Below are 23,033 nucleotides of genomic sequence, written 5' to 3' on the forward strand. Positions count from 1 at the left end.
CTCTCTCTCTCTCTCTTCTCCCGGATACCATCAGAGTGAAAATTGGCAACTATTGCACAAGAATCCCTCCCCTAAGCCAGAGGAGAGATTGAGACTCATATTGTTGCAAATCTAGTCAAATAAGGCCACGTTCCAAAGTATCTTACATATTAAAACACTTGCAGACGATACGCTTTTGCGATTTGAACAGTTCAAGGATAAAAAATCGAAGAAAAAAAAACATCTTTATCTAAACTGTTCTAAACAATATGCCTTACTTCATTATTTCAGCTTCAGATCCCTACAGAAGCGCATGAGAAGAGCTGAGCCAAACTTTTACTATTTCACCACCTGCCGGTGGGGGCCGCTGTTTCCCCATATCAGGGCTTCATGGAGAAGAACAGCAGCAGCGCTCTGGAGATTTTATTTACTTTATCTAACACTATAATGAGCGCTTTCTAGGGGCGCAATAAATGCAAAAAAATAAAAAAATAAAAGATTGCGCCTGCAGGCATGTGAGTAAACAGGGAACATTAGCCTGTAAATGGGACGTTCTTTCCCGGTGCTGAGACAGCATGAAGAGTCACCTCACAAGTCTGCTGTGAAGATGGAGAGCAGGACCATGGACCAGAGTTGGTTGTTACACTTTTTATTCCTGCATGAATATGTCACCAGTCAAACATGCCTAAACAGCAGCTCCTCCATTAAATTAAAGGCGCTGACTCAGGATGGGTAAGGGCTTCATTTAGGAAATATTTGTAACAATCAAAGGGATAGTTCAGACTTTCTGAGTGACGCTTTGTCAAGGGAACTGTCAGAAGTAGTTCCCCTTGTGGAAGACAGATGCCATATTGCCGTCACTGAGCGGTGAAATGTTAACAGCTATCCATAAATTACCTATACCTGCTTATCTGTGCAGGGCTGCTGGTGCCTATCGCCATGTGGTCATTGGGAAAGAGGCAGGTGGACACACACACACACACACACACACACACACACACACACACACACACACACACACACACACACACAGACACACACACACCTTAGGCCAATTCAGAGAGACCAATTAACATAACATAGTTATAACATGGTTGTGTTTTTGGACTGTGGGAGGAAGCCGGAGTACCCAGAGAGAACCCACGCATTCAGAAGGAGAACATGCTCCAGACCCCAGGCCAGGGTTTGAACCCAGGCCCTATTCCTGCTGCAAGGCAAGGCAAGGCAAGGCAAATTTATTTATATAGCACAATTCAGTACAGGGACAATGCAAAGTGCTTTACATGATTAAAATATAGCAAATTAAAACAGAATAAAAGCAAGTAGGAAAAAAATGTAGATAGAAATTAGAACAAAGAAGTAAGTGGTGATTCAGTTAACTAGAACAGTTGAAGGCAATCCTAAACAAATGTGTTTTTAATCTTGATTTAAAGGAACTCAGGCTTTCCGCACCTTTACAATTTTCTGGAAGTTTGTTCCAGATAAGTGGAGCATAGGAACTAAATGCTGCTTCTCCTTGTTTAGCAAGGCAGCAGTGCTACCAACTAGCAGCTAGTCAGAATGATTTAAAACAACTCAAACTCAAAAATGTTCATATCTGAGTGATATAGCGCTATATCAGAGGGTATTCCATTTCTACACTTTCTTTCTTTCAAACTGTTTTAACTTTTTTTTCTGCTGGTTTGTCAGTCCAATGTAACAATAAAGTCACATGCATGCTATGACTGTGATTAAAACGGATTAGAGAGGAGAAGCAGATTGTGTGGGATTTTGTGGGAGAATGTCACCTGAGCAACAACAGGAATAAGAGATATCTTCCCGGGTTTTGCAGTATTCTTGGATCTCAGCCTCAGTCGACCTGACTTAAATGCTTTATCGGGGAAGCTGCTCAGAAGAGAAAAATCAAACAGTGACTGGTGAAAATGTGGTCTTTCCCCACTTAATGCTTGCAGGGTCAAAGGGCAGTAGTTGGAGGATCAAATGGGTTATTCCCATACGAGGGCACCAGTCCCATAGGGAAAATATGCAAACTCCACACAGAAAGGCCCCGCACCTTCTTGATGCAAGGCAACGGTACCAAGAACTGTGCTGCTGTCTAGCCAAGTGTAGACATTCAATAACAGCTAATATAGTGTTGCACCCCGGGGGAATAAAAAGGTGTGAGATGTGTTAGATTGCTAAAAACAGCTTAAACCGAGGATCCATCTCAAAAGCTGTTAGCCTTCTGTTTTTCAACAAACTTATTTTGATAATACTGATAATAATTATACCACAGAATGTAAATTAATTAAATCTGAAATATCCCTTTAATTTGGTTTTGCTGCATTTAATTGCAAAAATGAAAATGATACACATCAAAGCATCTTAAGCTTTAGGTTAATGAAATTAGGGTTAATGAAGAAAGTTTGAAAGATCAAAAACACGTGGCAGAGTTCCTTAAAAGCGACAACCAACCAATCCTGGTCCTTCCTAGAGTTTCACTACAGAAGCCCCATCTTCCATCTGTCTGAACATCAGTCCAGTGACTGAACTCTGGGAAATGTGTCGCTGAGGTTCAGTGTTCACTCACGTGCCAGCAGATCAATTCTCTTGTGTTTATTTCACTCCTAGAAAAGTCACTGTTAAAGATTAAGTAAACTGCATGTGTTAACTACAAGAATGGGCTCCATGACTGACAGTGCTTTTACAGAACCTCACTTCAGAAAATACCAACAATCCCTTTAACCATCATTGATTGTCTGAGAAACTCTCACCAATAATCTGATCGTAGGGGTTGGTTGCCCAGCGGATATAAGTAGGGTTTAAAAAAAAAAAGGTAGGGAGGGGGGATTAAAATAAAAGTATAAGGTTTTGTTTTGCAGATGGACATATCAGTGTGGTTGGAAATAGATACCAGCTGATGCAGTTTGTAGTTAAAACATACATTTAAAGTGATTATAAGGGATTTTGTGTCAGAGCTGCGAAAATTTGTGAAATTTGCAGCTTTTCTTAATTGTTTGACCTTTCCAAATTAATCTGACCCGTGAAAAACGACTGCGACACTAATGTTTTTGATGTGTTCAACACGCACATGTCTTCGTCTTAATTGTTGACTTAGCAGCGAAGACTTTGCCCTGCGCTGTGCACAAGCAACATTTAACATCCCCGCATCATGCTTAATTGACTGTTTCAACCTTTTATTGGCAACAAGGTGACTAAATTGCCTGTAAAGGACAAAGCACCTGAGTGCAAAACTTTAGCAGATCTGCCAAGTTTTCAGACAGCAAAACAAGAGAAACGAGCAGAAGACGGATCATCTAACGGGTCTCCGGGGTTAAAAAATAAAACATACGCTTTTAGAAACAGAGTAATGTGACGGTCATTTTAAAAACTAAATAATAGCGGGGTGGTGTACTATACTGTTTTAGCAAATAGTAGTTTTTAGAGATTAGTATTATTTGTCATAATGTATACGGCTTGTAAGCGTATAAACAAATCTATTAGGCAGGCAAACAGGAAAACACAAAGAGAGCGAGAGAAAAGGGCAGGTACAGTACATCTGCTGCCACTATAGTGAGAATCCTCCACCTGTCCACACTGGTCTGTTAGGCCCTTTGCCCCACCCGCCTGCCCTCTATCACACACACACACACACATATACACGCATGTGCATAGCCATGGAGGGGGGGCAGCAGACAAAGCTGACACCCTCCTGACCCCACCTGTGTCTACAGAACAAACAGAACCAGCTTGTAAAGTACACACAGACAGCTGCTGAGCCCCGACACCAGTCGCACCAGTCTCCGCCGCGCTAAACACAAACACTCCCTTGATTAGGATCAGTTGCCTGCATCCGCAATGAGAAAAAAAAAACATATCTTCAGGTAAAAAATAAAGAGAAAAAAAACCTTTGGTGCAGAACAGTTTTTTTGTTTGTTTTTTTGATATTGTAAGAGTTTGAAAATTTACAGCAAAACTGGTGTTTTGGTTCTGACCGAACATCTCGGAACACACCCGCCTGGGGTAAAATACAGGTCCAGTGTAACCTGTGCACGGATGCATAGCTATAAGATGGATCTGGGAAAGTTGAGGTGCCGATAAACTTATACAAGTACACATTGTAAAAAGAAAAAAAAAATGCTGAAATTACTTTGAAAAGGGTCATATCTGGATAAAAAAGTGGACGGTATAGTCAAAGCTAATCACAGGGAATACTTCATGTAAAACAGTTAATGCACTAAAAAAAAAATGTTCTTCATTTTGTCCCAGGATCCGGCGAAGGACCCTGGAAATGAGCTTTTATGCCACCTCATTGTAACCCTCCACTCATCCCCCCTGTTCATTATTAAAACATTGCCCATGTGTGTCTGTCTCCTTAGTATGTTGGTGCAGAGGGCTGGTTTTCTCATTGTGCAGAATACTGAAAATGGTAGAAGTGTATCTGTGTGGCCTTGACTGAGAGGTTGGCAATGAGGGCTGCATCCAAAGAAAGGATTCCTGTCAAGGTGACAGCTCAGAGATTGACAGGATGCTATTCTCCATGGGAACAGTGTCAGTCAACCTGTCAGCCTCTCTGTACAGACAGCCTCTTACTCCTCTTAATTTGGCCTTTTGTTGCGCGGTCACCGGGTTACCTCCGACGCTCCATGTGGCCAGCCTGATAAACTGCACAATGAGACACACACACAAGGCGAGAACTCGCCTCGATGAACTCTCCGCAGGCCAACGCTGTGCCTGGAAGTCCCTTTGATGGCGTTAATGACAAAGGCACCTTTGTCTAGCCTCCGTCTCACTCCTCTGTCTCTCTGTCACCTCGCACACACCTCTTCCTCGCCTCTTTTATTATGTCGACATCATCTGCTGGATGGCTGGGCACCTTTCTGAGATGCAAGAACTGGCTCTGGCCATTGTTCTGCCGCGCGAGTGATGATTTGTCTCTGTGTAAATACGTGAGTCAGAGTAAAAAGCAGGGGAGACAGAGAGAAGTTTGCAGCATTTCCTCCACTTGCACATTGTAAATCCTTTCCTCTTGCAGCAGTCACAGGCTCGTGTGCCGAACGGAGATAAGGCTCTGAGCTGACTGAAAGGAATGCCGGACTCATTGTGTCCCTGCGCTTCTCTGTCTGCTGCTATCCTTCCCTCGCCCGTGTAAATTTGACACAACAATTTCTTGTGAAGCCGCTGTTATTGTCACTGACGTGGGCTCCGAATTCATCTCAAATCATCAAAAGTAAACTGTGAATCTGACAGAAACGGTTTGGTCCGCGTTGAAATTTAAACTCTGTTCTTTCCGATATTTCGCTTAAGAAGATGCTTTACGCCTTTAACATATATCACCAAAAAAAAAAGAGATAAAAAAGAGAAAAGATCTGCATTTGGTAGCAGATCATTGACTCGTCTATTCAGGTACTCAAACACACAAACAGGAATGCTGCTTTTACAAATAGTTCTTATGGATCCTTGTGACAATTTGTTTGAAATGAAGCAGAAAAATGTTGCCTGTCGTTCAAACACAAATTCAGCATTTGTGCCCTTGGATACAGTAGTTTTTCCCCCACTCCAATATTGTGGATATTCAACTTATTTCTTTTGAAGTGTACTAGGACACTACAACACGAGCCATTTAATGTGTATGTTAGCCAGGGCAAGCTGGGCTCAGAGAGCACATGGCCCGATGTGACTCGCAGAAGGACAGACTGACGGAAAACCAAAAGATGCCCGACCAGGGCTGGTGTCGGCTCAGGAATACGGCGCTTAACCCGAGCGAAGAAAGGAAACAGACAGTAAAAATGTGGAACGTGACAGAGAGAAAAACGGTAAAAGGACAGCGCTTTTCTAGTTGCATCAGCTCCCCACAATACAATCACACAGCGATGACCAAATCAATATGCAACTTGGGATACAGTGCATTGCTCAAAGACACTTGGGAAGGCGGTTGGGGAAACTGGAATGAAACTCATACCCTTCCAAACGCCGTATGGCAAATAAAAAAAAATGAGGAAGGGAGTATGAGAAAGGAGAGACACAGAAGGAGAGAATAGATAGATAGATAGATAGATAGATAGATAGATAGATAGATAGATAGATAGATAGATAGATAGATAGATAGATAGATAGATAGATAGATAGATAGATAGATAGATAGATAGATAGATAGATAGATAGATAGATAGATTCCCAGGAGGCAGTGTTTTCATGTGTTTTCGTGTGTCTGTTGGTTGCAGACAGTTGGTGGTGCTGGCACTGGAGATAGTGAGCAGAGGGGGATGAGGCACTGTATCAAGTTGTGAACATCTGCTCCTCATAGAAACCACAACACTGGTACTGAGGAAATAAAGAGGATAACTGCTTTCTCTTTCTCTCAGACACACACATTTCATTACCACCTTGTCTTGCCTAACACACACACACACACACACACAGCTGCTGCTTTTCTTCCGATTTACTTAACATTTCACCCTTTCCCGCATTGTGACCAGTGCCGACTTTTCCCAGATGTTTGCCGGGCTTTTTTTTATATCATTTTTTGCTCCAATCTGCGAATGTGAGGTGGATATTATTCCCAGCGATTTAGTGTGAAAACTGACTCAAGTCGCAAGTTTGTGAAATGTTGGCTCTGGGCCTTGACAAATTTTGAGCTGTCACTCTGTACGCGACGGTTTTGTTTATCAGGGTGACTGTGGAGCCCGTGACCTGACAAAACTGTGAGACAAACCACACGATGAATAGCAGATAACATCATTCACCCAACAACTCATACTGAGCGATAAGAGCCTGTCGCCGGCGACTTGTCTGTACGTGCAGGTGGACAGCCGAGCTGTTTTTCCGGGAGCTGCTGCTTGGCCTGCGAGAAACACATGCACGGTGTAGGCTGTTTTACCTTTTTGGACATTGTTATTGCTACAACAGACCAGCTTCCATCTGTGATTAGCAAAAAATATTGTCAAGTTGTGAGCAGGTAGTTGCAGCCTGGAAGAAACTTTGTTAAATATAGTTCTGGTATCTAAACCTCCATGACACGTGACAGTGTAAACAAGTGTCATCGACGTTAGGGGAGATATAGTTATTTTTGATGTTTAAATGCCATTACTGGTGGCCCGTTTCTTTAGAGAAATGTAGAATATCCTATTCATATCTGTGGAGGATTAGGACTGGCATAGAAATTGTGGAGTCTATGATACAGCAGACATGAGCCAAGGCTTTGTTGGGGATTCTTTTCCAGCTTTTTCATCAAAGTCCCTTGATTTAGTCTGCTTTTCTTACTCTCTCTCTCTCTCTTTCTCCCTCCATCCCTCTCATTGGTGTACTTGCTCTATCTGGGCCTGCTGGGAGGGTGCGCTAGTGCTAGGTGGCAGTTCCTTATTGTGGAGTGTTTATGCGAGTGTCTATGCCGGCGCGCGCGCGCGTGTGACTCTGTGTGCTGGGTGCGACTGATAAGACCCAGGGAGAAGAGCCAGCGTGCCGACATATTCTTGCCACCGCGGTTATCGCTCGTCGCAGCTGTGCTTTAGCTCTGCGACATCTGCTCCTTCACAGGAAGCCTACGCTGTGGCTCACAACACCTCGCAAACACACGGAAGCGCACGGATGGACCCGCACGCGCGCGGGCGGGCGGGCGGGCGCCGCGCTGTTGCTTTCTCCGTACGGTGTGAACACGCCGCTCGACTGCACATATCCCTCCACATAGGTTTAGACATCAGGTAAACTGCTGGAGACAAAAAAAGGGCCCGGGGCCGTTTTACGGTCCTAAGTGGACCATTTTGATTTAGCTTGCAAATGTGAATATGTGAAGCTGAATGTGTCTGAGCACCAGCGCCGGAGTTCTGCTGGGCTTTTTTTTTTATCACAGAAATACAGGGAGGATGCTTATGACTAAGCCTAATTATAGAGGCCTTATCACTGCGACGTTCACAAAGCTCATTACTGCCAAGAGACGGGACACGCTGCAGGTAATTCACCACGTTGGGTATTAGTCCGCGCTCTGGCTTACCGTTCCTACGTATTTAGAGCCTGCAAAACGAGTCTTTTAAAGTCTGATTGTTAATGCATCTCTCTCATCACAACCTTCGCTTATTCAAGTCAGGTTTTCATTTATACTTCAGTGCACTTCTTTCTTCCTTTTTTGCAGATTGCCTTTCAAGTGTCCCCCCCGACCGTCTGCAGCAGCAGGCTCGGCTGAATGTTGCACCGCCGGCGTTTCGGCGTGACGCACGGCCGTTTTAGGCTGTACGTACGTTAGGAATTCATTATTCATACGTTAGGCCGAGCTGCGAAAGTGCCGAATGGAGTTGTGCTCCCTGCAGCTGTATGGGGAAGCCCAGAGGAAGACCCCCTCCACCCACCCACTAAAAAAAAATCTTCCCCTTCCTTTTCAGTGCCACAGGCTTAATATGCTCCATGGGCTTGTTAGCAACATTTGAACTTGGCAGACCAAGTGAAGTCCCAGAAAATAAAGGGCATACTGTTGAATTTAATAGCAGCCTTTCTCTAAACTGAAGCTCATGTTTCACCCAGTGGTCTTATGGTCTTCCTTTTCAGCGAGATGAAGAAACCTCCCATTGCCCTTGCAGCAAAGTCAACACAAACTGATTATCCGTCAATCATTTCGGCTTAATGAGCGGACCGGACAGCTGCGGTACCGTCCGTCGCTCGTCACGGTCACCGCCCGGCCAGGAGATTTCATAAAACGGCTCCTCTAAGAGAGAACAAGCTCCTACCTTCAGAACATCTGTAACGACTGCTGGCCACCAGCTTTTGGTCCAGACTCCCAGGCTGGAGCCTGTGAGAAGCGTGCTTCTCCCACAGCTCCCTGTGGCTGATCAGCGTGACCGTGGGGACACGTGGAGCAAAGGCCGGAGCAAACGAGGACGACGACGCTCCCAGGTCGTCCCTCTTCTGGCGCTCCAAATTGACCTCGGCAGACATGTCCGGACGCGGCAAAGTGTTTCCAGGGTGGTGAGGCTGGAGACTAGCAGACTGTTGGCCCTTGCCGGCCAGCGAAGTGGTATTAAACTTAAGGGGACTCTTAGATCCGAGAGTTTTCCTGCTCAGCTTGAACCTTTCTTGTTTTTCTTCATCATTTCTGCCTTTTGAGGCCCCAGAAGACAGCTGTGTGGCAACTGTCGAACTGCCACGCAAGGACACAACGGTCTTAGATTCATATGACTCTCCAGATGTTGCAAAGAAACAAAGATGTTTGCTCGTATTTCCTCCACGTTCCCTTTGAAGTCCTCAGTCCTGGTGTTATTTTTCCCCCTCCCGGTATCTCCTTGTGCTTGTTTGCATAAAGCTTTGCATTCGGCACATATAAAACAAGTTTAGGTCAATGTGACATCCCCGACTGCTTCTCTCGCTTCTCCATCTCACCAGGGCCGTTTAGAGTAGCACCTCTGAGGTAGATTCAGTTTCTCCTTCTTTTCCCTCGGTTGGTTGTGTCACCGTCGGTTCTTGTCTTTTTCAGCAGCGCGTGTGAGGCAATCTGGAGCGCGTGTGACTGAATGTCAGCAGCGGGTCAGCTTGTCTTGTGGCTCTGGTAGAGGGGCTGTGCTCTCGTCTGAACCCTCCTCCTGCCCTGCCCGCCGCCGCAGCTCAAAAGAGAAGTGTGCGCCCGGTCGTTACAGTTTGTGTGCTTCTTTTTTTTTTTTTTTTGTGTTGCAGAGCTGCAGCCTCTGGGGAGGCCAAGCAGCAACGTTGCTTGTGTTGATAGCAGCAGACAACAGAAAGCAACAGGACCCGGGCCTCCATGTGGGCTTCCTCTGTCAGGAACCAGCTGTGTCGGCCTGTGGCCACTTCTTCCCCTCCTGCATTCTCTGCTCCAAGGTGCCTCAGCCTTGCTTCTGTGCACCTTGCCTAGTTGCTCCAGGATAGTTTTCTTTTGTTCTATGGGTAAAAAAAACATCACCCCCCCCCCCCAACACACAATGTTTTCAACTCTTCAACTATTTGCTCCTATTTAAGACTTTTCGTCTCACCCTTCCTTTAATTTTTCTGTCACTGTAGTTTGCATTGTCTCTTTTTTCGTGAATCATGGTCGATAAAGTGAAATATGAGGCCCCACCAACTTAGATCTGAGTCTGAAGGTAGTGGTCACTGACAATTGTGAAAAAATGTGTACGATTAGTTTTATTTCCAGAGGGTGAAATATCAAATTTAGCAGTCACGAATTGTATTTTTCTCATACTTTCTTGTTCATCTGATTATATTAAAAAGGAGGACAGTGAGCTGTGTAAATGGTGCAAAAATGGTGCATTTCTTCCATTGTTGTGGAAGTCATTTTATTTATTTATTTGCATCCGGAAGAAAATTTACAACAATATCAGGCACTTAATGATGAGGCTCGTTGATGATCCTTGTGAATCCTAATGACAACTACAATCTTTCAGTAAATCTCCAAGCTAGAAAAAGCCAATCACTGTAAATGTAATTTTTTAGTAAGGTGTGTAATTTCTAACAGGGCTTCTTATATAAATGAATATTTTTGTGAAAATGCAACGAGTAAATGCAAATGAAAGCAGATAATAGGTCAAAACTAATCTTTAGAAAAGGGTTATCCTGGGTGCTACCGTTTTGCAAAACAATAACAAACATATTCCACGTTTTATTTATTTTATTATTTGAATTATCTGCTGTTTGCCAATGTTGCCTGCTCATAGCTCTGTGGGAATCACCTTTCTGCTGCTCTTCTATTTGTAATTTACTGCGTTATGGGTATTTCTCATATGTTCTTGGAAATCGGGAAGCAACTCTGAAACAAAGTGCGTAAATATTGAGCAAAAGCTGCTTCGATTCTGCCCTTTGGTTTAGGATTCTTTTTGTCCCTGAATGATTTATAGGTCACAGTTAAGTGACTAATAAAAAAATGACAGATGCAAAGATCAAAATGATTAAAGTCCGTCTCATGATAAACAAAGTATAAAAAAAAAAAGAAATGACTGTTTGACGCACTTCAGTTTTCTTTGACAAAGATCTACGGGGAAATCCCATTTCATCAAATCAGTTTTTGTTTCAATAAATGGGTAAATTATTAAACAGTATTTTTCCCCATTGGAAGTTTTTATTGCAATACTTTATTTTGGGCTTGAAACCCACAGAAAACCTTTAAAATGTATCAAACTTCACCCCATAACACTGAAGCGTTTGTAATTACCGTACATTGTTGGGTTCTGTCAAACATACGGAGGCCGACCATTGGATGAGATTTGAGCACAAATGCTTTACAACAACTAGTCAAAACAAAACGGAGAAAAATCAGCGCTTTTACATCAGTGTGGATTTTTTTTATATATATATTTTCCTATCGTCAAACCAGATGAAATTAGGATTCAGATTTCAAACAGATTCTGTGTCAAAACTCCCAGCTCTCTTCCCTCGCTCTCCTTATGAGTACAAAAAACTATGTACAAGTAGAGGAATTATTATTGGGCAACTATTATGAGTTGAGAAACATTTTCTTTTCTGTTTCTGCTCTGGGTTATGATGCCATCAGAATCTCAGACTATCTAGCCTAGGCCTAGTGGAGTCACCGCTTTCTTCACCTTTGACCGCCATCAAACCCCGACAATAAAAGAGAGCCCTGTGCCTTGTGCGACAACAACGCTCAGAAGCGGCGGCTCTGTCACAAGTTCTTATTGGTGCTAGGGCTGTGTGGAGGAGAGAAGTGAGACGGGATGTGAGCACACAGATGTGCCAAGCTCCTGGCTGAAACCAACACACAGATGGTCATCAGCAGAGAGGAAGTGAGAGAACCTGATGTGGCTTTCTCAGTATTTGGGCGTGCGGGGGGGCAGAGACGGAGAACTGATTTCTCTATAAACCCTCAGAATGTGCAGCTCATGAAACGTGGGCGGTTTTTAAAAGGTATTTTTACCCACAATTATTGGAATTCCCCACCTTTGGGTGGAAACATGGGATATTTATAGCTTTAAACAAAGTGAATATAACTATGATTATTAATTAGGACCACAGAGATTTCACCTCTTTCTTAAAGTTGCAGTGCTTAATATATAAGGGGCAGAAGCTCTTCATTTATAATTCGCCTTTCTGATGTAACAAGGGCAAAAGAAAGTGCTTTATGTAATATGAAGACAGTACGTAATGGAAAAGCAACAACAAAAAAGAATCAGACAAAAACCAAATAATGACACAACCCAGGCTAAACATGGAAAACAAATAAAAATACAAAGATGTGCAGGTGGCAGAGGCAAGGTTGGTTTGTAAGGACCGAGGAGGAGACACTGAAGGCAGACATGAAGATTATACGCAAGAAATAGACAAAAGAAGGTTAAAAATAAGAGGATTAAAGAACAACAATAACAAAAGATGAAAAAAAATGGTCGAAAAAATAATTAGAATTGTGGTCTTCACAATGTCTTGTAAAAGAAGGATCAAAGAGTGGAGTGATCAATGTCTATTGAAAGAGAGCAAAACATTTTAGAGTGAAAGCAACAGATCTGCAAATGGGGTGACAGAGAACGCATTTAACTCCCTAGTTTTACTCTAAATCAACACATTAGGAAGCAGAATTTTATTTTTCAAATCTAATTGCATCTAATGCAGAAGTGCATCACCTTTGGTGCATCATGACCAAGATTCTTGTACCTGCTGGAGGTTCGTTACGGAGCAAAAAAAATGAGTTTAAGTCTGATAGTAACGCTATTTGTATCAAAAGTTATATAAAAGAAGCAGGTCTGAAGATGCTTTGTTCCACGTTTTTACTTCTTGCTTTACCATCTGAGCTTTACCTTTTTGATGCACACCTGAAAATGCTTTCTCACAAGCACAGTTTTCTGCTGTACCTGTTAGAGAAGCCTTGTGCTCCCTTGCTGCTCCTCCCCTTGCCTCCCCTCAGATGTTGGCAGGTACAAAATGAGTTTTTGGGGAGGGAGAGATAATGATTCCCCCCCATAATCACCAGAGACCAGCTCTGGTTCTGGCAGGTGCTATCACAGCAGCGACCCAGTCGTGCCTTCTCCCTCGAGATAAGGTCGGAGGGGGGGGGGGACGTCGGGGGAGAGGGTGTTTGGAGGGAGAACCGGAGAAAGAGAACGGGGCATAGGGGAGCAAAAAAACGTGAGTTACAGGAGAGCAACTAGCCTCGCCTTATCTCCCCCCAGCGGCTGCCGCTGCTGGCTTCCAGATGCTGCGGGCCAGAGCAGCCGTGTCAGTGAGATCCCTCTATCAGCGACACGCAGGCACCCCCTCACCAAATACAAACCCAGCAGGAGGACACACCAGCACTTCATTACTCCTTTAAACCTTCCAATCAGCATGCAGGAGAGAAGCAAAAAAAAAAAAAATCTACAAGTTTGCTGGTGGGGGTCATAAATCCTGCAGAAAACGCCTTCAAATCAGCCACATCCTTGTTTCCCGGCTAAGGTTATTAACTGTTCTGTATTAATTCCCCAACACTGACCGGGCGAGTTTGCCTCCTTCTCGATAGTAAACACGCAAGCTCAAAGCAAGTTCTCACCTTCGCGCAGTGAGAGCGGCGCTTTGTGAAAGTCAGCGGTTGGGACGGCTGGCGTCTGGTGGCGAGAAGCAGGCATATGGCGGAGCGTCTTGCCCGCCTGTGAGACACCTGGCCGCCACTAACTGGCTGAACTTTTCAACTGTGCAGCCGTTACTAAACAGTAGCTGCTTAGGCCAACGCTCGGAGGAAAAGTTCCCCACGAGCAGCTTGGCGGTCTGGCCCATCGCGGAGCAGATTGACTTTAAAGCGAAACCCTTTCGCTTTGGTGTCTATCAGAGTTCTCCTCTGCTCTCAAACAAGGCTGTAGATATTGAGCTTGCGGGGAGAACGCGTGGGGCGACACATTATACCTTTTTATAGTCACGCCTCTCGCGGTGAAGAGTTGGCAGGCGACTTTTAAACAACAAAGGGCCCTCTCTTGTCTCCCGGAGACGAATCCGAGCGCGGTCGCGAGCCCACACACAAACGAAGCCTCCTTTCCACGCGCGGAACACGCCGCCAACAAACAAACAAACAAACAAACACGTCAGCGGAGGCTCGTTCACCTCTTTCCTCTCCGCGGCGTTTTTAGAATACACACCTGTTTGGCACAGACAGTGTGAGAGAAAACCTACAGATCTTAACAGAACTCTATAAGTTAAACCGTCCCCATCTGTCACAGTCAGGCTCCGCACAGATGCAGGCTGAGCACCCCCTCTTTCTTATCCTTCTAACAGCAGCCTTGGCTCTCATTCAAGAACTGTCAAAGCACACCTGCTAAATTAAGCCGAGCCTCATACTCACGCAGGCACAAAGCCCCTGGAATACACTTTGTTTGTGAACATATTGGATCGAAGAAGACATGTTTACACATCCAAATGTCCATATATGCAAAGTTATGTGGACTTTGTAGATATATGTATGGTTTTGTTTGCTGGCGTGTGGTTAAAAAGCAGGTATTTGCATGCGCCGTAGACGGCTATGTGGTTATGTGTCCTGCATACCAGGAAGAGAAGTGAGGACCTCCACAAGGCTGGTTGATCCTTGGCTACAGTTTCATGAGCCCTGAAGATGGCATGTTCATCTGTTCAGATAAAAGGGAAGCACGGGGATGTCCAGCCATCATGGGTGCTGTGTCCCAGAGATTAAGAATATTTTTGGTGCTAAATGTACATATCAGGCTCAGAGGAACAGCAAAAGACCCGACCTGAAGATGCAGGTGGAAAACGTGGGAAGAAAGTGCAATCGTCCCCTGTGAAATGAGTCCTTCACCAACATGAGATGAGAGACTAGGAAGGAAGGAACCGTTAAATATAAAAAAGCACCATTAGAGTTTGCTAATGTGCTAAGAGACGAACACCTGGGGTTTATAGGAGACATGTGCCGTAGTCTGATGAAACTAAAACTGAAGTGTTTGAGCATGATGGCCTGCAATGACATTGGATTTAAAGAAGGGCCTGAGAACACCATCCCAACTGTATCGGGGTGGGAACATCATGGTGTGGGGGTGTTTTCTGCAGGAGGGTTTGGTCCACTTTGCAAAATAGATGGCATCATGAGCAACAAAATCTTTGAATTGAGTCATTAAGGATAAATAGTCATACTCTTGTACATACAGCCCCTGTTCTTACCTTTCCCTGTAAAAAGTTTTTATTATAGACTGTAGTTTGCTGTTCTGCTTGTTTTTTTGTTTTTTTTCACAATGCAAGTTTTGGCGTCTCATTCAAATTCCTTATTTACACCCTTATTTGTACCCACAAACTTGACGAATGAAGTTGATTCTGATTCTGAAAAGGAAATTCCACTAAATACGAAGGAAATTGTGTCACATTGTTCTCTGTTTTTGCAGATATGAATCATTTGGTAGTATTAATTGAGCTAAAATACAACAAGGTTTATCTGATTTACTCCACGTATTTTTGCTAATTTCTTTTTAAATAAAAGCATTTTTTGGGTGCATTATATATATTTTTTGCCTCACAAACGGAGCATTTTCATAGTTGTATCACCCTCTTTGCCCCTGAACTCTGCCATGTTGACGCAGACCTCCGTTGACCCCCGTGCACCATGTTCCCTCTGCCCTCTTGTGTCTCCTGGCATGCACAGCCGGCGAGCTGCTCTAAATAGGTGCCACTGTGAATTGGAGACAGATGGAAACGAAGGTTCCCTGCAGAGTGGTTCCCCTGCAGCTGTGCTGCGCGCCTGGTGCCAGGGAGGGATGACAGCTCAGCAGAGAAAAAGAAGACAGCGCCATTGGCGTCTCACCTCCTCCCCCAATATGTACATATACGATTGATGGCTCAGCAAAGGTGCAATGAGGAGGGGTGTTAGCTCCAATACAAGCCTCCAGGAATGCAAAAGAATAGATTAAAGTGAGGAGACAAGTGATAGACGGCTGTAATGCAACACATTTCCACTGCTGTTAGGCAACCAAACACACTGACAAACCAACGCGTGCCTGAAGGCTATTAGCCTGCTGATCACCAACAAATGATAATTAAATGGGAAATGAGGTGTGATCTACAGCGCCGGCGACATCAGGAGTTTTTAATAGTGACTGTAACACGTACGTTAGTATTAGTAGTAGCTGTTGTAGTTGTGGTAGCTTCCTAAAGACAACTCTTTTCACAAATAGAAGAAAACAGTACATGAGGTTTTGAAAAGAAGCCAACTATTGACCCTGAGCCTTCAGCTGCCTAGTTGGAGTAAAACAAGTCGCCAGCGGTGACATAGTGCGTCTAGTGTATGAACAGCAGAAACAATAAATCTTGCCTTCAGGGTTGAGATACCCAGATTAAACCATTTGTGCAAATTTAAGAAGTCCAACAGTGTGGATGTAACAGAGGGCGCTTTTGAGTTGGAGATGCAAGGTCCCAGATTTACACTGCTGATAAGGCAAATGTTAAACCAGCCTGCCTAATAAAGTGTAGACCTCCTGTTTTTTTTTTGTTTTTTTTTTGCCAGTACAGCTTTAATTCATTGAGAGCATTGCCACATTAACTCAGGTGGCATTCAGTGAGCCCTGGCATTTCAACATGAGCAGATGCTCTGGATCCTTTGGATTGTCTGGTTCCTACAAACCCCTCAATAAAATATCACATCGGGGTCTAGAAATGATGAACTGGCAATTGATACAATGGATTCCATACCATGCTTTCCCATAACGCACCTGAACAGTTTTTCGACTGTGTCATGATGAGTGATTGCTCTGCCTGTAGAGTACACATCTCTTAAACAAGGCTAAGACAATGCGTTGCTTCTGTAAAGGACTGGCTTTGCATGTAAATAAAAACTAGTCAACCCCAAACAACGCTATTTTATAGGTAGCTGGTCCTAATACCCGTGACTTTCACTTTGATGCCATGCAAAGACACACGGCTTTGAGTAAATATCACTTCATCGTCGTTTTATGTATCACATATTGTAGCCTGTGTAGTCAGACCACCACATAACCAAGGCTATAACATTTGGGAAATTTCCAAAATTTTGAAATGCAGCTTAGAGCTTTCGTAATTGCTGCACATGTGCACCACCGCTTATTTATATAAACGCAGCTCAAATGTAGCCGCATTGATAATGGAATGCTTCCTGATTTACTCCTACGCTTTTTAAAAAAGTTTCCCTCAAGGTAGGGAAGTGGTACCTATTTTATGTTTCATTCATCAATACATTACAACTTGGGGACTGTCGTAGATTTTGCACACCACTCAGAAATTCTAGCCCAACATGGTGAAGCAACCATTATAGAAAAAGAAAAGAAAGAAAACAGTAAGTTACATTGTATCTAAGCAGCTGCTCGCTGGGCATTTTACACCCTTTATCCCAGTAGACGCACAGTATACAAAATGGGGGCGCAGCTTCATAGGAATGACAAGACTTAATATTTCACAAAATGTGCTTCATCCCTTCACATTTATGAGGACTGAAAGTATTTTAGCCACACTGACACGGCTTACTGGGAAGCTCTGAATACCTGGTTTCGAGAGCAAGATTGCTATCCTTGATCTCACCTTTTGCTTTTATAGTGCATGTCTTCAGTCTCCAGCTAAAGTGGTCACATTCTGCAAGCTTCAATAAACAGTTTTAGATATAGTGAAGTCAACATTGTCCGATCTGTGTAAAAGCATCACACGGCACGGGGGATTGAAGGACTTTGGCCAAGGTCTGTGCCTTTGCGGGGACAAAAGAGAGAGCGAGGCCTTCAGAATTTACCTGCAGCTAATTAGCCTTATCTGGCTGTCTGACATATTGTGTTCAGGGTCATGTATATTTCATGAGCAGAGGCTTCTTGCAAAGGTCATTGTGTAATTTTCGAATGAAGAGACACCTGCTTTGTTCGCCACCTATAATTGTGTGAATTATTAGCACTTTGTGTAAGTTTCGACTGTCGGTGAAAAGAGATTCGACACAGAAGTTCTCGCCGCTTACATTTTAGAGGTAATTTCATACTGGTGGCATCATCAGAGAACTGACTTACAATACTTCAATATTCATGAATTCGTATAATGTTTTGTGTTATTTTTTTTCAGAGGAGGTTTGAGTTTTCCAGCTTATTAGTGCTGTGTTTTGCACATAGGCGCGGACCCAGAGACAACTCCTGTTTGATCTGCTTTGCATAAACCAATCCAATCTAACTGGGCTTGTGAGGAGGAAAAAAAAAATCTATTCGATTTTCTGTAATTGGACTGACAGCGCACTCCAAAGAAGAGCAGTGATCAATATTAAAGATGAAAAATGAAGCCAAAGGCCATCTCATTGCATTGATTTGCAGCCAGAAGATGAGGAATCGAGATCTTGCCACATTGGAATATGAGCCACTGAGCTCTGTGATGCTGTTATTGTCTCGGTCCTAAAATAGATACAAAGCCAATTAAAGTTTGCTGATCTGGAAACCAGAATAGGTCAAACAATATTTGCAGATAATCTTTTTTAGTTTTTTTTTTTTTTTTGCTGTGTTTCTTATTTACATAGCAACATATCTTTACAGTACTGACAACAGTGATCATAGATCACCAGAGGCAGAGGATTCCCCACAGATGCAGCTTTACCAACCACTTGAAAGGGTTTGAGAGGGACCTGGTGACCTTCATGTGATTTTTCTTTTTACTATCAGATGGTTCTGCAACTGCCTGATTACTCCAGTCATGATGCCAAGACTTTTGGCTTCTGGTGTTTTGTAAGTGAGCCTTTGGATCAATTACAACACAAGGTGCTTGTCTGCATGTGTGCAAGCTTTCTTAAAGCCTGGTGGGACCATTTTGGAACATGCAGTAAATATCTCTGCAGCGCTGCCCATTTCAGATAACATCTTTAAAGAATAAATATTTTAACAAAACATCCTAATTTTGATTAGCAGTTAAGCCACATGGCATTTGCACATGCTGCCGTCTTCAATTTTTGTGTCACCCAGTGTTTTATTTATTTAGCGCTAACTTCATCTCTTTCTTTCCACCACGGCATGACACGACTCTAATTTCGCTCGCGTCTCCAGCACCTTGGCTCCAAAAGCTGGCAGATGGACAGACGGACAGATGTGTTCTAATTAGCAGGCAGATGGACTGACCAACCATCAAAAGGCAGGCAGATGTTCAGACGGTTAAGTGATAAAATGAAAATTCACTTTTTGGTGGCAGAGGACACAAAATGTATTAATAAACAGATCCTGCAACATCCCAGGAGGAGGAGGAGGTACACTAACATTAATAACAGTTTGGCTCTAAATCCCTGCAGTGAGGTTACATTCGTTTAAACGGAGACACAGCCAGTCTCTCTGGGCTTTATGAAATTATGTGTTACAAAAGTGCACCTTGTACTAAAAGTGAAACATCTTTGGCTGATTAGCAAGAGGCTGGAAAAATGGATTGAATGATCTTTGATTAGTTTATTTAGGGAGAGTTATTCTTTGGCTTTCATTTGAAGCGTTCAAGCAAGGTATGAGAAGTGGCACAGAATACTTAAAAACTCAGTATTCAAAGAATAAAAAAAAAAAACGTTGCATCTTTGATCTTTCTGTCATCAATTCTCGTCATCACCAGGATCATTGTCACATGTTTTGCTAAACTTTGCACACGTTTTTAGCCGGTTGCATTGCTCGGTGTTGGAGCTGTTTGGAGTCGGTGGAGGAAGTATTTCCCAGCATCTTCATGCGTACCTGTCTATTTCACACTGTTTGCAAAGATGGCTTGATTACACAAACTATTTTCAAATCTAAGCAGGGCTAATATGCAGCCTTGCAAATCTGGAAAAGTATATAAAAAATGTTTTATATGTTTCAGAGAGGGCAAAAGTCTGATGCTGCTTAATAATGGAGTTATGGAGTTGTCACAAATTGTCCCTTAAAGAATATGTATTTAGTCCAGGACAAAAACAAAACAAGAAGAGTATAATAAGGCTTTTATTTGGTTAGAAACTGTAAAAATGTGCCTGTTGATCCATCTGAATGCACTAAAACACATTTATCTCTGACCTTTATGTCCGTGACACCTGTTGTAAATGGTAAGCGGTATTAACTTTTTTTATTTTATTTTTTTTTTTTGCTGCTGCTGTGATTGCATCCTGTGAGTATAACTTCCTGATAGGTACATGAATGCTAGACAAGAGTCAAGTTTTGCATTATCTACTGATTTTGCATGTGTATCATTTTCTGCTCAGCATTTTTAAAGCAATGACAGACTCCCTGCTCTTTTTTACCCCAATCAGAACCGCTTTGCAGGTCACTCATTGTTTGAAATGACATGCAAAAAGCTTAAAATGCGTAATGACACCCGCAACGTGACTGAGAGGTGGGCTATTTATACGCAAAGCCGTGAGATCACAGAGTCCATTAGCACTCAGATACGACAATTGTGGCAGCCCAACGTCCTCATAATGCGCTCCTTCCACTTCTTGCTGTCCTCTCCTGCCTGTCAGCTTATCAGGACTTTGGCAGACACTCAGATCGGGGTTGCTGCCCATGTGTTTGTCTGCTTCTTATCCCACCTTGCAGCATACAGTGCCTCAAGCCCCTGAGCATACCCCGCATGGAGGAGTGAGATAAAACAAAACCAAAAGAAGAAAAAAAAAACGCAGGGAAGATTGAAGTCAGTGGAGAGAAGCTGTCATCACCGGAGGAATCTGCTTTCCCCTCTGAAGGGGAGAGTTGTTTCGAGAGGAGAGGAAAGGACGGGAGAAGTTTAACAAGTTGGCTTGACTAAACCGTGTGTTCTTCTGTTATTGTTCTTTTTATTAATTGTTTTATGGAAATTGATATAAAAAAAAGGTATCGTATTTTAACTTCAGTTTACCTTTCAGTGAAAAGAGTGTTTGAAATCTCTGCTGTGCACAGTTAGCAAATCTGTTGGACGGTTGTAAAATGAAGGAAAAGTTTTGAATCTGACCTTGACTTTTTTTCATGATGCAGCTGAATCTGCCGCACACCTCTACATGGTGATAAAAAGGTAAAGTAATGTTTTTTAAATGATACAAGTGAGCCATCACAGCAGGTGTCGTCACATAAAATCAAGTTTTGGAAGATTCTTATGCATTTGTTATTTTCTTAAATTGCACATTAACATACAAATACCTTTACTTTTTGAAAGTTAGACAGCTAGGACTTTCAGGATGGGTTCCAGTCCAGTTTCCATACTTGGACCTTTGAGATCCCTCCTTCAGAATACTAATAAAAAGAAGCATATGATTAAACAGAGCTTCCACCTCCAAATACATAGTCAAATACAACAATTTTTACTGCATACCCTAATATAGGGGACAATGCAGTGGGAAGTCATTGTTGCAAGTAATCCTACCAGTAGCAAATAACAATGCAGGACTTTAAAACTGCTTGGTTATTAGAGTGTAGTTATATGATCTCAAGCCAACACAGAAACATGAATCGATGCTTTTGGTTCCTGCAGAGTGGGGTTTTGCAATGCTCTTTCATTTAGCTTCTCTAAAAATATATATGTTTCAACTATGGCTATATAAAACTGTGTTTTACATCTTATTTAGTGGTAAAGTTTTTTATTGTATGAGATATTAAGAACAAACAGTCCTGGCTATTGGATCGTCTGAAAACCTGATGAAGGCTAAGAGGGCCGCAGGTTTGTTTAATGTAGGCTTAAAACATACAATATAACTCAGTATAGTAATCTTGAGTGTCCTGAAAACGACTTTTGAATTAAATTTATTTTTATTAGTATTATTAAAGACACATTTAAAAAACACTTTTAATTTAGCCCTTTTTCTGAGATTTTAATATCACTCTTTTTTTCTGATCTTCTTGCAGAACGTCTAAATAGGCTTTTTATTTAACATTAACTAAATCAATTTGTCTTTTTTCACTCTTTAAGCTTTGACTTGTTTAATTTTTCCTTACGAGTACCTTGAAGTACAATATCAACTTTATTTATATACTTATTTGTGTATGCCAACTTTTTTTTGGTTATTCTGTTATGATTTAATTCTTAATCGTTTAATTGAATTTCCATTTGTTTGTATTTTGTAATGAATGATTTCCATTAGTTTTAGTAACGTTTATTTATTTATATCAGCTTTTCCCCTATTAGGGTGTTTTATTTTGTGTATTTTAAGTATGTTTTCTGTTCATTCTTCAGTGTTTCCCTATTTATAAAGAGTAAAAAAAACATATTATTTTCCACTGAAACTATTTAATTTAAGGTCACATACTAGTAGGATATGTGCATGTGTTATTATCGTCACAATCTTTTATGTCTGCTTGCAATTTGAGCATTGTGATAGAAGGGGTTTTATTGGGCACATTAAAGAGGGGCAAAACTCTGCAGAGCAGCATAAGATAAATAGTTTAAGTTTGCAATAATGTCACATCGCTCTACCTAAACTTCTGTTAGTCAATTACATGTTTAAACCCAAGTTCTCACATTTTATAACTTAATACATACAAAATAAATCTAACAGAGCTATAAATAGGCCTAATGTAAAACAAATCATCTTCATCTGAGCATTAAGTTCACTGTTTAAAATGGGTCGATTCATTATATCACATTACATTATATAACATTCAGCTATAGACAGTCTCCCATTATGTTGGATGCCAAGAAATCTGCATCATTTTTCTACACAATAAAACTTACTCCCTTCCTAATACTTGTTGGCAGGTGAATGCATGTCCCCAACTTTATGTTAAACTGAAGGTCAGTAGCAGAGGCAGGACAAAAAGGTATACTGCAAAGAGACAGGCAGTAAAAAAGAGCAAGATAGGCACAGCCATGCAGACAAACGGAAAGAGAGGAAAAGATGAGAGGCAGCAATGTGCCCTGTGGAGGGAGAGGAGGAGGCAGTGAGTAAATAGTCAGTGGCCTTAATAGGAATATCAAGCTAGTGAAAGGTAAACAGGCTTCTCCATGCAGATACAAAGGGAATGTGGCGGCTTTGAGAGCGCTGGAGTGCCGGCACGCCACTGTGGCGCAGCGATAACGGCCCCAGGCCTGCCTGCATCCCAGAGATAAGGCCGAGCACTGGCATGTGTCGCCCCTGATCCCAATTTCACAGTCAATATTCATCCAGCTCGACAAACAAGCAACATTTAAGATAAAAAATAAATATAGAGTCCTTCTGCCATTACCTCCTGTTTATTAATCTGCACACAGCACCCACTGCCTTTTAAACAGTC

At 42.4% G+C, this 23,033-nt stretch overlaps 1 protein-coding gene across 1 annotated transcript in view; it reads right to left on the reverse strand.

The window, feature by feature from the left end:
* Positions 1-9,526, reverse strand: part of cbfa2t3 (CBFA2/RUNX1 partner transcriptional co-repressor 3) — a gene marked incomplete in the record, with an annotated part of 80,483 nt that extends 70,957 nt beyond the window's left edge. Inside the window, 1 exon segment of the mRNA XM_036136160.1 lies at positions 9,364-9,526.
* Between the last annotated feature and the right edge of the window lie 13,507 nt (positions 9,527-23,033).

This window comes from Fundulus heteroclitus, chromosome 4, assembly GCF_011125445.2.
Source record: "Fundulus heteroclitus isolate FHET01 chromosome 4, MU-UCD_Fhet_4.1, whole genome shotgun sequence".
Taxonomy (NCBI): domain Eukaryota; kingdom Metazoa; phylum Chordata; class Actinopteri; order Cyprinodontiformes; family Fundulidae; genus Fundulus; species Fundulus heteroclitus.